Here is a 17325-nt window from a genome sequence, read left to right on the forward strand (position 1 = left end):
CAGTACCTTTCTGGATGAGTGTGGCAGATGGGAGGGTCTGCGGATGATTCTTGCCTTCAATCCATCTTTTCTGGGGAGTGATGGTCGTGCAGCTCTTGTTATTGAAGCACGTTCAGTGCAGCTCATTAAATACTATCTGTGTTCTTTGATGATGCTCCCCGGTGTGTGCGAATTGGTGCAGGATTATTGGAGCGCTTCAATGTCTTGGCCTGAAACTATGATGGGTCAGCAATTGCCTGTCTGTCTGTCTATTCAATGTCTCTGTGTACAGTCACTGCCTCTTCAGTTTCAATAGAACTCCTTTAGTATCACATTATACTTTGGCCGGTTAGGTCAGTTGGTTAGAGCATGGTGCTAGTAACACCAAGGCTGTGAGTTCGATCTCCGTACGGGCAACACCTTTTCCATAAAGTAGAAAAGAAATCCATTAAAAAACAAGGCTATAAAAACACCATAAAGGTTTTTGTTTATTCTGGTAATTTACTGAGCTCTGCTGGCTGATGTTTGGACCAGGACCAGGGTGAGTATTGCTATAGCCATGTAAAGGGCACTGCGGGCTATCAGCCCTCCTTGCTGTGATACCCGCCTCTGCCAAGTTTTCTTGGGTCTCTCAAAGTGCACTTTGTGAAGCGCTGTTTGAACATGGACGTGTCACTTAGGTGACACTTTCTCTCCGTGAGTTGCGGTTCCTCTGCTTCTTGGTGGGATGTCCAGAGGCCACGAGAGGTGAAGGAAAGAGCACATGGGTAATGTAGGCATCAGGAATGATCTTGTGTATATTGGTGACCTTTAAATAATTGTAATCTGGTTTAGTTTACCGAATGCATTGAGCCCCTGGCCCATCAGTGTAAAACTTTAGAAAATAAATACAGATACGTACGTATAATGATATTAGTTTTTCATGACCCTCTTTGTAATATTTCCATCTTAATATCAGATTTTTCTTCTCCATTTTCTTTTCGGTAGCAGCTGAAAAATATCAAATCTTTCAAGACAGAAAAATATGCAGGGCCTCACAGTGACACCAGGACAGAAGGTACAGTGGTGAGTTGTAAAACAGAGTAGGTGCTGTGGCTTAGTTGGTTAAAGCGCCTGTCTAGTAAACAGGAGATCCTGAGTTCGAATCTCAGCAGTACCTTTTGTTTTACACAACCTCATAGAAGAGGTACTGTTAGATAATAGACTCATTCTTTGTAAACCCAGTTGGTCCTATTATATTTAGGGCTCCCGGTTTTATGGTGTTTATTTTTTTGACATTTCCGTCTGTATTTATCCATATTTATTTTTTGTCAACTTTATCTGTATTCATCCATATTTATTATGGGTTTTGTGAGAAAAATAAAGCTGAAACTGGTATATTTCCATATTTATTTAACCAATAAATATGCAGCCATGCTTTAATGTCTGCCAGGTGTTAGTGATATGAACAAATGCAGAAGATAAATCAATTCACTTATATGAGAGTATGCGCATTTCAGTATCAGTTTGGTTTTGTGAAGTGAAAAGATGTTTTTAAGCTGCACTGCCATCAAAGTACAACATGGGAAGCAGTAATCCAAGCTTCAAACAACAGGTGCAGCACACTTGGCACAAGAGTAGCAAAGACACAATTATGCGGATATGCAGATGTTTACGAACCACATAATTAGTTTCCACGTCAAAATGTAATGACATAATAAAAAGGAAAGCGTAGTCGGCAGGATTCGAACCTGCGCGGGGAGACCCCAATGGATTTCAAGTCCATCACCTCAACCACTCGGCCACGACTACACCTTTCAAGATGTGCACTCACTCATAAATAAGCTGTAATGTGGTCTATAGTATTGGTAAAAGATGTTAGTTAATGAAGGGAAGGCGCAGACAATATTGAGCACATAATCTTCTTTATAAGGTTATAAACTGTGTTCTCTGGAGAATCACAGAAGAAGGCGCAGCAAGGGTCCAGTTCTATGAAAGTGAAGGGAGGGGCAGGTATGAGAGATTGGGTAAGGAGTAAAGAGAAAAAGGTACAGGAAGTGAAGGGTTAAGGATTGAGAGCCCAGTGAGTGACAGTGTGTGGTATGGATTAAGCTCGGGTGTGAGATGAACCTGCATAGCATTGAGCATGCGAGTGCTACCAAGCCGAGACCAGTACCTTTCTGGATGAGTGTGGCAGATGGGAGGGTCTGCGGATGATTCTTGCCTTCAATCCATCTTTTCTGGGGAGTGATGGTCGTGCAGCTCTTGTTATTGAAGCACGTTCAGTGCAGCTCATTAAATACTGTCTGTGTTCTTTGGTGATGCTCCCCGGTGTGTGCGAATTGGTGCAGGATTATTGGAGCGCTTCAATGTCTTGGCCTGAAACTATGATGGGTCAGCAATGGCCTGTCTGTCTGTCTATTCAATGTCTCTGTGTACAGTCACTGCCTCTTCAGTTTCAATAGAACTCCTTTAGTATCACATTATGCTTTGGCCGGTTAGGTCAGTTGGTTAGAGCATGGTGCTAGTAACACCAAGGCTGTGAGTTCGATCTCCGTACGGGCAACACCTTTTCCATAAAGTAGAAAAGAAATCCATTAAAAAACAAGGCTATAAAAACACCATATAGGGTTGTTGTTTATTCTGGTAATTTACTGAGCTCTGGTGGCTGATGTTTGGACCAGGACCAGGGTGAGTATTGCTATAGCCATGTAAAGGGCACTGCGGGCTATCAGCCCTCCTTGCTGTGATACCCGCCTCTGCCAAGTTTTCTTGGGTCTCTCAAAGTGCACTTTGTGAAGCGCTGTTTGAACATGGACGCGTCACTTAGGTGACACTTTCTCTCCGTGAGTTGCGGTTCCTCTGCTTCTTGGTGGGATGTCCAGAGGCCACGAGAGGTGAAGGAAAGAGCACATGGGTAATGTAGGCATCAGGAATGATCTTGTGTATATTGGTGACCTTTAAATAATTGTAATCTGGTTTAGTTTAACGAATGCATTGAGCCCCTGGCCCATCAGTGTAAAACTTTAGAAAATAAATACAGATACGTACGTATAATGATATTAGTTTTTCATGACCCTCTTTGTAATATTTCCATCTTAATATCAGATTTTTCTTCTCCATTTTCTTTTCGGTAGCAGCTGAAAAATATCAAATCTTTCAAGACAGAAAAATATGCAGGGCCTCACAGTGACACCAGGACAGAAGGTACAGCGGAGAGTCGTGAAACAGAGTAGGTGCTGTGGCTTAGTTGGTTAAAGCCCCTGTCTAGTAAACAGGAGATCCTGAGTTCGAATCTCAGCAGTACCTTTTGTTTTACACAACCTCATAGAAGAGGTACTGTTAGATAATAGACTCATTCTTTGTAAACCCAGTTGGTCCTATTATATTTAGGGCTCCCGGTTTTATGGTGTTTATTTTTTTGACATTTCCGTCTGTATCTATCCATATTTAATTTGTTGTCAACTTTATCTGTATTCATCCATATTTATTATGGGTTTGTTGAGAACAATAAAGCTGAAACTGGTATATTTCCATATTTATTTAACCAATAAATATGCAGCCATGCTTTAATGTCTGCCAGGTGTTAGTGATATGAACAAATGCAGAAGATAAATCAATTCACTTATATGAGAGTATGCGCATTTCAGTATCAGTTTGGTTTTGTGAAGTGAAAAGATGTTTTTAAGCTGCACTGCCATCAAAGTACAACATGGGAAGCAGTAATGCAAGCTTCAAACGACAGGTGCAGCACACTTAGCACAAGAGCAGCAAAGACACAATTATGCGGATATGCAGATGGTTACGAACCACATAATTAGTTTCCACGTCAAAATGTAATGACATAATAAAAAGGAAAGCTTAGTCAGCAGGATTCGAAACTGCGCGGTGAGACACCAACGGATTTCAAGTCCATCGCCTCAACCACTCGGCCACGACTACACCTTTCAAGATGTGCACTCACTCATAAATAAGCTGTAATGTGGTCTATAGTATGGGTAAAAGATGTTAGTTAATGAAGGGAAGGCGCAGACAATATTGAGCACATAATCTTCTTTATAAGGTTATAAACTGTGTTCTCTGGAGAATCACAGAAGAAGGCGCAGCAAGGGTCCAGTTCTATGAAAGTGAAGGGAGGGGCAGGTATGAGAGATTGGGTAAGGAGTACAGAGAAAAAGGTACAGGAAGTGAAGGGTTAAGGATTGAGAGCCCAGTGAGTGACAGTGTGTGGTATGGATTAAGCTTGGGTGTGAGATGAACCTGCATAGCATTGAGCATGCGAGTGCTACCAAGCCTAGACCAGTACCTTTCTGGATGAGTGTGGCAGATGGGAGGGTCTGCGGATGATTCTTGCCTTCAATCCATCTTTTCTGGGGAGTGATGGTCGTGCAGCTCTTGTTATTGAAGCACGTTCAGTGCAGCTCAATAAATACTATCTGTGTTCTTTGGTGATGCTCCCCGGTGTGTGCGAATTGGTGCAGGATTATTGGAGCGCTTCAATGTCTTGGCCTGAAACTATGATGGGTCAGCAATGGCCTGTCTGTCTGTCTATTCAATGTCTCTGTGTACAGTCACTGCCTCTTCAGTTTCAATAGAACTCCTTTAGTATCACATTATGCTTTGGCCGGTTAGGTCAGTTGGTTAGAGCATGGTGCTAGTAACACCAAGGCTGTGAGTTCGATCTCCGTACGGGCAACACCTTTTCCATAAAGTAGAAAAGAAATCCATTAAAAAACAAGGCTATAAAAACACCATATAGGGTTGTTGTTTATTCTGGTAATTTACTGAGCTCTGGTGGCTGATGTTTGGACCAGGACCAGGGTGAGTATTGCTATAGCCATGTAAAGGGCACTGCGGGCTATCAGCCCTCCTTTCTGTGATACCCGCCTCTGCCAAGTTTTCTTGGGTCTCTCAAAGTGCACTTTGTGAAGCGCTGTTTGAACATGGACGCGTCACTTAGGTGACACTTTCTCTCCGTGAGTTGCGGTTCCTCTGCTTCTTGGTGGGATGTCCAGAGGCCACGAGAGGTGAAGGAAAGAGCACATGGGTAATGTAGGCATCAGGAATGATCTTGTGTATATTGGTGACCTTTAAATAATTGTAATCTGGTTTAGTTTAACGAATGCATTGAGCCCCTGGCCCATCAGTGTAAAACTTTAGAAAATAAATACAGATACGTACGTATAATGATATTAGTTTTTCATGACCCTCTTTGTAATATTTCCATCTTAATATCAGATTTTTCTTCTCCATTTTCTTTTCGGTAGCAGCTGAAAAATATCAAATCTTTCAAGACAGAAAAATATGCAGGGCCTCACAGTGACACCAGGACAGAAGGTACAGCGGTGAGTCGTGAAACAGAGTAGGTGCTGTGGCTTAGTTGGTTAAAGCGCCTGTCTAGTAAACTGGAGATCCTGAGTTCGAATCTCAGCAGTACCTTTTGTTTTACACAACCTCATAGAAGAGGTACTGTTAGATAATAGACTCATTCTTTGTAAACCCAGTTGGTCCTATTATATTTAGGGCTCCCGGTTTTATGGTGTTTATTTTTTTGACATTTCCGTCTGTATCTATCCATATTTAATTTGTTGTCAACTTTATCTGTATTCATCCATATTTATTATGGGTTTTGTGAGAAAAATAAAGCTGAAACTGGTATATTTCCATATTTATTTAACCAATAAATATGCAGCCATGCTTTAATGTCTGCCAGGTGTTAGTGATATGAACAAATGCAGAAGATAAATCAATTCACTTATATGAGAGTATGCGCATTTCAGTATCAGTTTGGTTTTGTGAAGTGAAAAGATGTTTTTAAGCTGCACTGCCATCAAAGTACAACATGGGAAGCAGTAATGCAAGCTTCAAACAACAGGTGCAGCACACTTAGCACAAGAGCAGCAAAGACACAATTATGCGGATATGCAGATGGTTACGAACCACATAATTAGTTTCCACGTCAAAATGTAATGACATAATAAAAAGGAAAGCGTAGTCGGCAGGATTCGAAACTGCGCGGTGAGACACCAATGGATTTCAAGTCCATCGCCTTAACCACTCGGCCACGACTACACCTTTCAAGATTTGCACTCACTCATAAATAAGCTGTAATGTGGTCTATAGTATGGGTAAAAGATGTTAGTTAATGAAGGGAAGGCGCAGACAATATTGAGCACATAATCTTCTTTATAAGGTTATAAACTGTGTTCTCTGGAGAATCACAGAAGAAGGCGCAGCAAGGGTCCAGTTCTATGAAAGTGAAGGGAGGGGCAGGTATGAGAGATTGGGTAAGGAGTACAGAGAAAAAGGTACAGGAAGTGAAGGGTTAAGGATTGAGAGCCCAGTGAGTGACAGTGTGTGGTATGGATTAAGCTTGGGTGTGAGATGAACCTGCATAGCATTGAGCATGCGAGTGCTACCAAGCCTAGACCAGTACCTTTCTGGATGAGTGTGGCAGATGGGAGGGTCTGCGGATGATTCTTGCCTTCAATCCATCTTTTCTGGGGAGTGATGGTCGTGCAGCTCTTGTTATTGAAGCACGTTCAGTGCAGCTCATTAAATACTATCTGTGTTCTTTGGTGATGCTCCCCGGTGTGTGCGAATTGGTGCAGGATTATTGGAGCGCTTCAATGTCTTGGCCTGAAACTATGATGGGTCAGCAATGGCCTGTCTGTCTGTCTATTCAATGTCTCTGTGTACAGTCACTGCCTCTTCAGTTTCAATAGAACTCCTTTAGTATCACATTATGCTTTGGCCGATTAGGTCAGTTGGTTAGAGCATGGTGCTAGTAACACCAAGGCTGTGAGTTCGATCTCCGTACGGGCAACACCTTTTCCATAAAGTAGAAAAGAAATCCATTAAAAAACAAGGCTATAAAAACACCATATAGGGTTGTTGTTTATTCTGGTAATTTACTGAGCTCTGGTGGCTGATGTTTGGACCAGGACCAGGGTGAGTATTGCTACAGCCATGTAAAGGGCACTGCGGGCTATCAGCCCTCCTTGCTGTGATACCCGCCTCTGCCAAGTTTTCTTGGGTCTCTCAAAGTGCACTTTGTGAAGCGCTGTTTGAACATGGACGCGTCACTTAGGTGACACTTTCTCTCCGTGAGTTGCACTTCCTCTGCTTCTTGGTGGGATGTCCAGAGGCCACGAGAGGTGAAGGAAAGAGCACATGGGTAATGTAGGCATCAGGAATGATCTTGTGTATATTGGTGACCTTTAAATAATTGTAATCTGGTTTAGTTTAACGAATGCATTGAGCCCCTGGCCCATCAGTGTAAAACTTTAGAAAATAAATACAGATACGTACGTATAATGATATTAGTTTTTCATGACCCTCTTTGTAATATTTCCATCTTAATATCAGATTTTTCTTCTCCATTTTCTTTTCGGTAGCAGCTGAAAAATATCAAATCTTTCAAGACAGAAAAATATGCAGGGCCTCACAGTGACACCAGGACAGAAGGTACAGTGGTGAGTCGTGAAACAGAGTAGGTGCTGTGGCTTAGTTTGTTAAAGCACCTGTCTAGTAAACAGGAGATCCTGAGTTCGAATCTCAGCAGTACCTTTTGTTTTACACAACCTCATAGAAGAGGTACTGTTAGATAATAGACTCATTCTTTGTAAACCCAGTTGGTCCTATTATATTTAGGGCTCCCGGTTTTATGGTGTTTATTTTTTTGACATTTCCGTCTGTATTTATCCATATTTAATTTCTTGTCAACTTTATCTGTATTCATCCATATTTATTATGGGTTTTGTGAGAAAAATAAAGCTGAAACTGGTATATTTCCATATTTATTTAACCAATAAATATGCAGCCATGCTTTAATGTCTGCAAGGTGTTAGTGATATGAACAAATGCAGAAGATACATCAATTCACTTATATGAGAGTATGCGCATTTCAGTATCAGTTTGGTTTCGTGAAGTGAAAAGATGTTTTTAAGCTGCACTGCCATCAAAGTACAACATGGGAAGCAGTAATGCAAGCTTCAAACAACAGGTGCAGCACACTTAGCACAAGAGTAGCAAAGACACAATTATGCGGATATGCAGATGGTTACGAACCACATAATTAGTTTCCACGTCAAAATGTAATGACATAATAAAAAGGAAAGCGTAGTCGGCAGGATTCGAACCTGCGCAGGGAGACCCCAATGGATTTCAAGTCCATCGCCTTAACCACTCGGCCACGACTACACTTTTCAAGATGTGCACTCACTCATAAATAAGCTGTAAATTGGTCTATAGTATAGGTAAAAGATGTTAGGTAATGAAGGGAAGGCGCAGACTATATTGAGCACATAATCTTCTTTATAAGGTTATAAACTGTGTTCTCTGGAGAATCACAGAAGAAGGCGCAGCAAGGGTCCAGCTCTATGAAAGTGAAGGGAGGGGCAGGTATGAGAGATTGGGTAAGGAGTACAGAGAAAAAGGTACAGGAAGTGAAGGGTTAAGGATTGAGAGCCCAGTGAGTGACAGTGTGTGGTATGGATTAAGCTCGGGTGTGAGATGAACCTGCATAGCATTGAGCATGCGAGTGCTACCAAGCCGAGACCAGTACCTTTCTGGATGAGTGTGGCAGATGGGAGGGTCTGCGGATGATTCTTGCCTTCAATCCATCTTTTCTGGGGAGTGATGGTCGTGCAGCTCTTGTTATTGAAGAACGTTCAGTGCAGCTCATTAAATACTATCTGTGTTCTTTGGTGATGATCCCCGGTGTGTGCGAATTGGTGCAGGATTATTGGAGCGCTTCAATGTCTTGGCCTGAAACTATGATGGGTCAGCAATGGCCTGTCTGTCTGTCTATTCAATGTCTCTGTGTACAGTCACTGCCTCTTCAGTTTCAATAGAACTCCTTTAGTGTCACATTATCCTTTGGCCGGTTAGGTCAGTTGGTTAGAGCATGGTGCTAATAACACCAAGGCTGTGAGTTCGATCTCCGTACGGGCAACACCTTTTCCATAAAGTAGAAAAGAAATCCATTAAAAAACAAGGCTATAAAAACACCATATAGGGTTGTTGTTTATTCTGGTAATTTACTGAGCTCTGGTGGCTGATGTTTGGACCAGGACCAGGGTGAGTATTGCTATAGCCATGTAAAGGGCACTGCGGGTTATCAGCCCTCCTTGCTGTGGTATCCGCCTCTGCCAAGTTTTCTTGGGTCTCTCAAAGTGCACTTTGTGAAGCGCTGTTTGAACATGGACGTGTCACTTAGGTGACACTTTCTCTCCGTGAGTTGCGGTTCCTCTGCTTCTTGGTGGGATGTCCAGAGGCCACAAGAGGTGAAGGAAAGAGCACATGGGTAATGTAGGCATCAGGAATGATCTTGTGTATATTGGTGACCTTTAAATAATTGTAATCTGGTTTAGTTTACCGAATGCATTGAGCCCCTGGCCCATCAGTGTAAAACTTTAGAAAATAAATACAGATACGTACGTATAATGATATTAGTTTTTCATGACCCTCTTTGTAATATTTCCATCTTAATATCAGATTTTTCTTCTCCATTTTCTTTTCGGTAGCAGCTGAAAAATTTCAAATCTTTCAAGACAGAAAAATATGCAGGGCCTCACAGTGACACCAGGACAGAAGGTACAGTGGTGAGTTGTAAAACAGAGTAGGTGCTGTGGCTTAGTTGGTTAAAGCGCCTGTCTAGTAAACAGGAGATCCTGAGTTCGAATCTCAGCAGTACCTTTTGTTTTACACAACCTCATAGAAGAGGTACTGTTAGATAATAGACTCATTCTTTGTAAACCCAGTTGGTCCTATTATATTTAGGGCTCCCGGTTTTATGGTGTTTATTTTTTTGACATTTCCGTCTGTATTTATCCATATTTAATTTGTTGTCAACTTTATCTGTATTCATCCATATTTATTATGCGTTTTGTGAGAAAAATAAAGCTGAAACTGGTATATTTCCATATTTATTTAACCAATAAATATGCAGCCATGCTTTAATGTCTGCCAGGTGTTAGTGATATGAACAAATGCAGAAGATAAATCAATTCACTTATATGAGAGTATGCGCATTTCAGTATCAGTTTGGTTTTGTGAAGTGAAAAGATGTTTTTAAGCTGCACTGCCATCAAAGTACAACATGGGAAGCAGTAATCCAAGCTTCAAACAACAGGTGCAGCACACTTGGCACAAGAGTAGCAAAGACACAATTATGCGGACATGCAGATGTTTACGAACCACATAATTAGTTTCCACGTCAAAATGTAATGACATAATAAAAAGGAAAGCGTAGTCGGCAGGATTCGAACCTGCGCGGGGAGACCCCAATGGATTTCAAGTCCATCCCCTCAACCACTCGGCCACGACTACACCTTTCAAGATGTGCACTCACTCATAAATAAGCTGTAATGTGGTCTATAGTATTGGTAAAAGATGTTAGTTAATGAAGGGAAGGCGCAGACAATATTGAGCACATAATCTTCTTTATAAGGTTATAAACTGTGTTCTCTGGAGAATCACAGAAGAAGGCGCAGCAAGGGTCCAGTTCTATGAAAGTGAAGGGAGGGGCAGGTATGAGAGATTGGGTAAGGAGTAAAGAGAAAAAGGTACAGGAAGTGAAGGGTTAAGGATTGAGAGCCCAGTGAGTGACAGTGTGTGGTATGGATTAAGCTTGGGTGTGAGATGAACCTGCATAGCATTGAGCATGCGAGTGCTACCAAGCCGAGACCAGTACCTTTCTGGATGAGTGTGGCAGATGGGAGGGTCTGCGGATGATTCTTGCCTTCAATCCATCTTTTCTGGGGAGTGATGGTCGTGCAGCTCTTGTTATTGAAGCACGTTCAGTGCAGCTCATTAAATACTATCTGTGTTCTTTGGTGATGCTCCCCGGTGTGTGCGAATTGGTGCAGGATTATTGGAGCGCTTCAATGTCTTGGCCTGAAACTATGATGGGTCAGCAATGGCCTGTCTGTCTGTCTATTCAATGTCTCTGTGTACAGTCACAGCCTCTTCAGTTTCAATAGAACTCCTTTAGTATCACATTATGCTTTGGCCGGTTAGGTCAGTTGGTTAGAGCATGGTGCTAGTAACACCAAGGCTGTGAGTTCGATCTCCGTACGGGCAACACCTTTTCCATAAAGTAGAAAAGAAATCCATTAAAAAACAAGGCTATAAAAACACCATATAGGGTTGTTGTTTATTCTGGTAATTTACTGAGCTCTGGTGGCTGATGTTTGGACCAGGACCAGGGTGAGTATTGCTATAGCCATGTAAAGGGCACTGCGGGCTATCAGCCCTCCTTGCTGTGATACCCGCCTCTGCCAAGTTTTCTTGGGTCTCTCAAAGTGCACTTTTTGAAGCGCTGTTTGAACATGGACGCGTCACTTAGGTGACACTTTCTCTCCGTGAGTTGCGGTTCCTCTGCTTCTTGGTGGGATGTCCAGAGGCCACGAGAGGTGAAGGAAAGAGCACATGCGTAATGTAGGCATCAGGAATGATCTTGTGTATATTGGTGACCTTTAAATAATTGTAATCTGGTTTAGTTTAACAAATGCATTGAGCCCCTGGCCCATCAGTGTAAAGCTTTAGAAAATAAATACAGATACGTACGTATAATGATATTAGTTTTTCATGACCCTCTTTGTAATATTTCCATCTTAATATCAGATTTTTCTTCTCCATTTTCTTTTCGGTAGCAGCTGAAAAATATCAAATCTTTCAAGACAGAAAAATATGCAGGGCCTCACAGTGACACCAGGACAGAAGGTACAGCGGAGAGTCGTGAAACAGAGTAGGTGCTGTGGCTTAGTTGGTTAAAGCGCCTGTCTAGTAAACAGGAGATCCTGAGTTCGAATCTCAGCAGTACCTTTTGTTTTACACAACCTCATAGAAGAGGTACTGTTAGATAATAGACTCATTCTTTGTAAACCCAGTTGGTCCTATTATATTTAGGGCTCCCGGTTTTATGGTGTTTATTTTTTTGACATTTCCGTCTGTATCTATCCATATTTAATTTGTTGTCAACTTTATCTGTATTCATCCATATTTATTATGGATTTGTTGAGAAAAATAAAGCTGAAACTGGTATATTTCCATATTTATTTAACCAATAAATATGCAGCCATGCTTTAATGTCTGCCAGGTGTTAGTGATATGAACAAATGCAGAAGATAAATCAATTCACTTATATGAGAGTATGCGCATTTCAGTATCAGTTTGGTTTTGTGAAGTGAAAAGATGTTTTTAAGCTGCACTGCCATCAAAGTACAACATGGGAAGCAGTAATGCAAGCTTCAAACGACAGGTGCAGCACACTTAGCACAAGAGCAGCAAAGACACAATTATGCGGATATGCAGATGGTTACGAACCACATAATTAGTTTCCACGTCAAAATGTAATGACATAATAAAAAGGAAAGCGTAGTTAGCAGGATTCGAAACTGCGCGGTGAGACACCAACGGATTTCAAGTCCATCGCCTTAACCACTCGGCCACGACTACACCTTTCAAGATGTGCACTCACTCATAAATAAGCTGTAATGTGGTCTATAGTATGGGTAAAAGATGTTAGTTAATGAAGGGAAGGCGCAGACAATATTGAGCACATAATCTTCTTTATAAGGTTATAAACTGTGTTCTCTGGAGAATCACAGAAGAAGGCGCAGCAAGGGTCCAGTTCTATGAAAGTGAAGGGAGGGGCAGGTATGAGAGATTGGGTAAGGAGTACAGAGAAAAAGGTACAGGAAGTGAAGGGTTAAGGATTGAGAGCCCAGTGAGTGACAGTGTGTGGTATGGATTAAGCTTGGGTGTGAGATGAACCTGCATAGCATTGAGCATGCGAGTGCTACCAAGCCTAGACCAGTACCTTTCTGGATGAGTGTGGCAGATGGGAGGGTCTGCGGATGATTCTTGCCTTCAATCCATCTTTTCTGGGGAGTGATGGTCGTGCAACTCTTGTTATTGAAGCACGTTCAGTGCAGCTCATTAAATACTATCTGTGTTCTTTGGTGATGCTCCCCGGTGTGTGCGAATTGGTGCAGGATTATTGGAGCGCTTCAATGTCTTGGCCTGAAACTATGATGGGTCAGCAATGGCCTGTCTGTCTGTCTATTCAATGTCTCTGTGTACAGTCACTGCCTCTTCAGTTTCAATAGAACTCCTTTAGTATCACATTATGCTTTGGCCGATTAGGTCAGTTGGTTAGAGCATGGTGCTAGTAGCACCAAGGCTGTGAGTTCGATCTCCGTACGGGCAACACCTTTTCCATAAAGTAGAAAAGAAATCCATTAAAAAACAAGGCTATAAAAACACCATATAGGGTTGTTGTTTATTCTGGTAATTTACTGAGCTCTGGTGGCTGATGTTTGGACCAGGACCAGGGTGAGTATTGCTATAGCCATGTAAAGGGCACTGCGGGCTATCAGCCCTCCTTGCTGTGATACCCGCCTCTGCCAAGTTTTCTTGGGTCTCTCAAAGTGCACTTTGTGAAGCGCTGTTTGAACATGGACGCGTCACTTAGGTGACACTTTCTCTCCGTGAGTTGCAGTTCCTCTGCTTCTTGGTGGGATGTCCAGAGGCCACGAGAGGTGAAGGAAAGAGCACATGGGTAATGTAGGCATCAGGAATGATCTTGTGTATATTGGTGACCTTTAAATAATTGTAATCTGGTTTAGTTTAACGAATGCATTGAGCCCCTGGCCCATCAGTGTAAAACTTTAGAAAATAAATACAGATACGTACGTATAATGATATTAGTTTTTCATGACCCTCTTTGTAATATTTCCATCTTAATATCAGATTTTTCTTCTCCATTTTCTTTTCGGTAGCAGCTGAAAAATATCAAATCTTTCAAGACAGAAAAATATGCAGGGCCTCACAGTGACACCAGGACAGAAGGTACAGTGGTGAGTCGTGAAACAGAGTAGGTGCTGTGGCTTAGTTGGTTAAAGCACCTGTCTAGTAAACAGGAGATCCTGAGTTCGAATCTCAGCAGTACCTTTTGTTTTACACAACCTCATAGAAGAGGTACTGTTAGATAATAGACTCATTCTTTGTAAACTCAGTTGGTCCTATTATATTTAGGGCTCCCGGTTTTATGGTGTTTATTTTTTTGACATTTCCGTCTGTATTTATCCATATTTAATTTCTTGTCAACTTTATCTGTATTCATCCATATTTATTATGGGTTTTGTGAGAAAAATAAAGCTGAAACTGGTATATTTCCATATTTATTTAACCAATAAATATGCAGCCATGCTTTAATGTCTGCCAGGTGTTAGTGATATGAACAAATGCAGAAGATACATCAATTCACTTATATAAGAGTATGCGCATTTCAGTATCAGTTTGGTTTCGTGAAGTGAAAAGATGTTTTTAAGCTGCACTGCCATCAAAGTACAACATGGGAAGCAGTAATGCAAGCTTCAAACAACAGGTGCAGCACACTTAGCACAAGAGTAGCAAAGACACAATTATGCGGATATGCAGATGGTTACGAACCACATAATTAGTTTCCACGTCAAAATGTAATGACATAATAAAAAGGAAAGCGTAGTCGGCAGGATTCGAACCTGCGCAGGGAGACCCCAATGGATTTCAAGTCCATCGCCTTAACCACTCGGCCACGACTACACTTTTCAAGATGTGCACTCACTCATAAATAAGCTGTAAATTGGTCTATAGTATGGGTAAAAGATGTTAGGTAATGAAGGGAAGGCGCAGACTATATTGAGCACATAATCTTCTTTATAAGGTTATAAACTGTGTTCTCTGGAGAATCACAGAAGAAGGCGCAGCAAGGGTCCAGCTCTATGAAAGTGAAGGGAGGGGCAGGTATGAGAGATTGGGTAAGGAGTACAGAGAAAAAGGTACAGGAAGTGAAGGGTTAAGGATTGAGAGCCCAGTGAGTGACAGTGTGTGGTATGGATTAAGCTCGGGTGTGAGATGAACCTGCATAGCATTGGGCATGCGAGTGCCACCAAGCCGAGACCAGTACCTTTCTGGATGAGTGTGGCAGATGGGAGGGTCTGCGGATGATTCTTGCCTTCAATCCATCTTTTCTGGGGAGTGATGGTCGTGCAGCTCTTGTTATTGAAGAACGTTCAGTGCAGCTCATTAAATACTATCTGTGTTCTTTGGTGATGATCCCCGGTGTGTGCGAATTGGTGCAGGATTATTGGAGCGCTTCAATGTCTTGGCCTGAAACTATGATGGGTCAGCAATGGCCTGTCTGTCTGTCTATTCAATGTCTCTGTGTACAGTCACTGCCTCTTCAGTTTCAATAGAACTCCTTTAGTATCACATTATACTTTGGCCGGTTAGGTCAGTTGGTTAGAGCATGGTGCTAGTAACACCAAGGCTGTGAGTTCGATCTCCGTACGGGCAACACCTTTTCCATAAAGTAGAAAAGAAATCCATTAAAAAACAAGGCTATAAAAACACCATATAGGGTTGTTGTTTATTCTGGTAATTTACTGAGCTCTGGTGGCTGATGTTTGGACCAGGACCAGGGTGAGTATTGCTATAGCCATGTAAAGGGCACTGCGGGTTATCAGCCCTCCTTGCTGTGATATCCGCCTCTGCCAAGTTTTCTTGGGTCTCTCAAAGTGCACTTTGTGAAGCGCTGTTTGAACATGGACGTGTCACTTAGGTGACACTTTCTCTCCGTGAGTTGCGGTTCCTCTGCTTCTTGGTGGGATGTCCAGAGGCCACGAGAGGTGAAGGAAAGAGCACATGGGTAATGTAGGCATCAGGAATGATCTTGTGTATATTGGTGACCTTTAAATAATTGTAATCTGGTTTAGTTTACCGAATGCATTGAGCCCCTGGCCCATCAGTGTAAAACTTTAGAAAATAAATACAGATACGTACGTATAATGATATTAGTTTTTCATGACCCTCTTTGTAATATTTCCATCTTAATATCAGATTTTTCTTCTCCATTTTCTTTTCGGTAGCAGCTGAAAAATATCAAATCTTTCAAGACAGAAAAATATGCAGGGCCTCACAGTGACACCAGGACAGAAGGTACAGTGGTGAGTTGTAAAACAGAGTAGGTGCTGTAGCTTAGTTGGTTAAAGCGCCTGTCTAGCAAACAGGAGATCCTGAGTTCGAATCTCAGCAGTACCTTTTGTTTTACACAACCTCATAGAAGAGGTACTGTTAGATAATAGACTCATTCTTTGTAAACCCAGTTGGTCCTATTATATTTAGGGCTCCCGGTTTTATGGTGTTTATTTTTTTGACATTTCCGTCTGTATTTATCCATATTTAATTTGTTGTCAACTTTATCTGTATTCATCCATATTTATTATGCGTTTTGTGAGAAAAATAAAGCTGAAACTGGTATATTTCCATATTTATTTAACCAATAAATATGCAGCCATGCTTTAATGTCTGCCAGGTGTTAGTGATATGAACAAATGCAGAAGATAAATCAATTCACTTATATGAGAGTATGCGCATTTCAGTATCAGTTTGGTTTTGTGAAGTGAAAAGATGTTTTTAAGCTGCACTGCCATCAAAGTACAACATGGGAAGCAGTAATCCAAGCTTCAAACAACAGGTGCAGCACACTTGGCACAAGAGTAGCAAAGACACAATTATGCGGATATGCAGATGTTTACGAACCACATAATTAGTTTCCACGTCAAAATGTAATGACATAATAAAAAAGGAAAGCGTAGTCGGCAGGATTCGAACCTGCGCGGGGAGACCCCAATGGATTTCAAGTCCATCCCCTCAACCACTCGGCCACGACTACACCTTTCAAGATGTGCACTCACTCATAAATAAGCTGTAATGTGGTCTATAGTATTGGTAAAAGATGTTAGTTAATGAAGGGAAGGCGCAGACAATATTGAGCACATAATCTTCTTTATAAGGTTATAAACTGTGTTCTCTGGAGAATCACAGAAGAAGGCGCAGCAAGGGTCCAGTTCTATGAAAGTGAAGGGAGGGGCAGGTATGAGAGATTGGGTAAGGAGTAAAGAGAAAAAGGTACAGGAAGTGAAGGGTTAAGGATTGAGAGCCCAGTGAGTGACAGTGTGTGGTATGGATTAAGCTTGGGTGTGAGATGAACCTGCATAGCATTGAGCATGCGAGTGCTACCAAGCCGAGACCAGTACCTTTCTGGATGAGTGTGGCAGATGGGAGGGTCTGCGGATGATTCTTGCCTTCAATCCATCTTTTCTGGGGAGTGATGGTCGTGCAGCTCTTGTTATTGAAGCACATTCAGTGCAGCTCATTAAATACTATCTGTGTTCTTTGGTGATGCTCCCCGGTGTGTGCGAATTGGTGCAGGATTATTGGAGCGCTTCAATGTCTTGGCCTGAAACTATGATGGGTCAGCAATGGCCTGTCTGTCTGTCTATTCAATGTCTCTGTGTACAGTCACTGCCTCTTCAG

At 41.9% G+C, this 17325-nt stretch overlaps 14 non-coding genes across 14 annotated transcripts; 7 read left to right on the forward strand and 7 right to left on the reverse strand.

Moving 5' to 3' along the window:
• The first annotated feature begins 1064 nt into the window (after positions 1–1064).
• Positions 1065–1138, forward strand: TRNAT-AGU (transfer RNA threonine (anticodon AGU)). Its single transcript has one exon. It is a non-coding gene; the product is annotated as a tRNA-Thr (tRNA).
• Positions 1139–1688: 550 nt separating this feature from the next.
• On the reverse strand, positions 1689–1770 carry TRNAS-UGA (transfer RNA serine (anticodon UGA)). The gene has a single exon. It is a non-coding gene; the product is annotated as a tRNA-Ser (tRNA).
• A 1423-nt stretch (positions 1771–3193) lies between these two features.
• On the forward strand, positions 3194–3267 carry TRNAT-AGU (transfer RNA threonine (anticodon AGU)). The gene has a single exon. It is a non-coding gene; the product is annotated as a tRNA-Thr (tRNA).
• A 2056-nt stretch (positions 3268–5323) lies between these two features.
• Positions 5324–5397, forward strand: TRNAT-AGU (transfer RNA threonine (anticodon AGU)). The gene has a single exon. It is a non-coding gene; the product is annotated as a tRNA-Thr (tRNA).
• Positions 5398–5948: 551 nt separating this feature from the next.
• Positions 5949–6030, reverse strand: TRNAS-UGA (transfer RNA serine (anticodon UGA)). The gene has a single exon. It is a non-coding gene; the product is annotated as a tRNA-Ser (tRNA).
• Positions 6031–8078: 2048 nt separating this feature from the next.
• On the reverse strand, positions 8079–8160 carry TRNAS-UGA (transfer RNA serine (anticodon UGA)). The gene has a single exon. It is a non-coding gene; the product is annotated as a tRNA-Ser (tRNA).
• Positions 8161–9583: 1423 nt separating this feature from the next.
• On the forward strand, positions 9584–9657 carry TRNAT-AGU (transfer RNA threonine (anticodon AGU)). The gene has a single exon. It is a non-coding gene; the product is annotated as a tRNA-Thr (tRNA).
• A 551-nt stretch (positions 9658–10208) lies between these two features.
• TRNAS-UGA (transfer RNA serine (anticodon UGA)) lies at positions 10209–10290 on the reverse strand. Its single transcript has one exon. It is a non-coding gene; the product is annotated as a tRNA-Ser (tRNA).
• A 1423-nt stretch (positions 10291–11713) lies between these two features.
• On the forward strand, positions 11714–11787 carry TRNAT-AGU (transfer RNA threonine (anticodon AGU)). Its single transcript has one exon. It is a non-coding gene; the product is annotated as a tRNA-Thr (tRNA).
• Positions 11788–12338: 551 nt separating this feature from the next.
• On the reverse strand, positions 12339–12420 carry TRNAS-UGA (transfer RNA serine (anticodon UGA)). The gene has a single exon. It is a non-coding gene; the product is annotated as a tRNA-Ser (tRNA).
• Positions 12421–13843: 1423 nt separating this feature from the next.
• On the forward strand, positions 13844–13917 carry TRNAT-AGU (transfer RNA threonine (anticodon AGU)). The gene has a single exon. It is a non-coding gene; the product is annotated as a tRNA-Thr (tRNA).
• Positions 13918–14468: 551 nt separating this feature from the next.
• On the reverse strand, positions 14469–14550 carry TRNAS-UGA (transfer RNA serine (anticodon UGA)). The gene has a single exon. It is a non-coding gene; the product is annotated as a tRNA-Ser (tRNA).
• A 1423-nt stretch (positions 14551–15973) lies between these two features.
• Positions 15974–16047, forward strand: TRNAA-AGC (transfer RNA alanine (anticodon AGC)). Its single transcript has one exon. It is a non-coding gene; the product is annotated as a tRNA-Ala (tRNA).
• Positions 16048–16599: 552 nt separating this feature from the next.
• Positions 16600–16681, reverse strand: TRNAS-UGA (transfer RNA serine (anticodon UGA)). Its single transcript has one exon. It is a non-coding gene; the product is annotated as a tRNA-Ser (tRNA).
• Between the last annotated feature and the right edge of the window lie 644 nt (positions 16682–17325).

This window comes from Triturus cristatus, chromosome 4_2 (genome assembly GCF_964204655.1).
Source record: "Triturus cristatus chromosome 4_2, aTriCri1.1, whole genome shotgun sequence".
Lineage (NCBI taxonomy): Eukaryota > Metazoa > Chordata > Amphibia > Caudata > Salamandridae > Triturus > Triturus cristatus.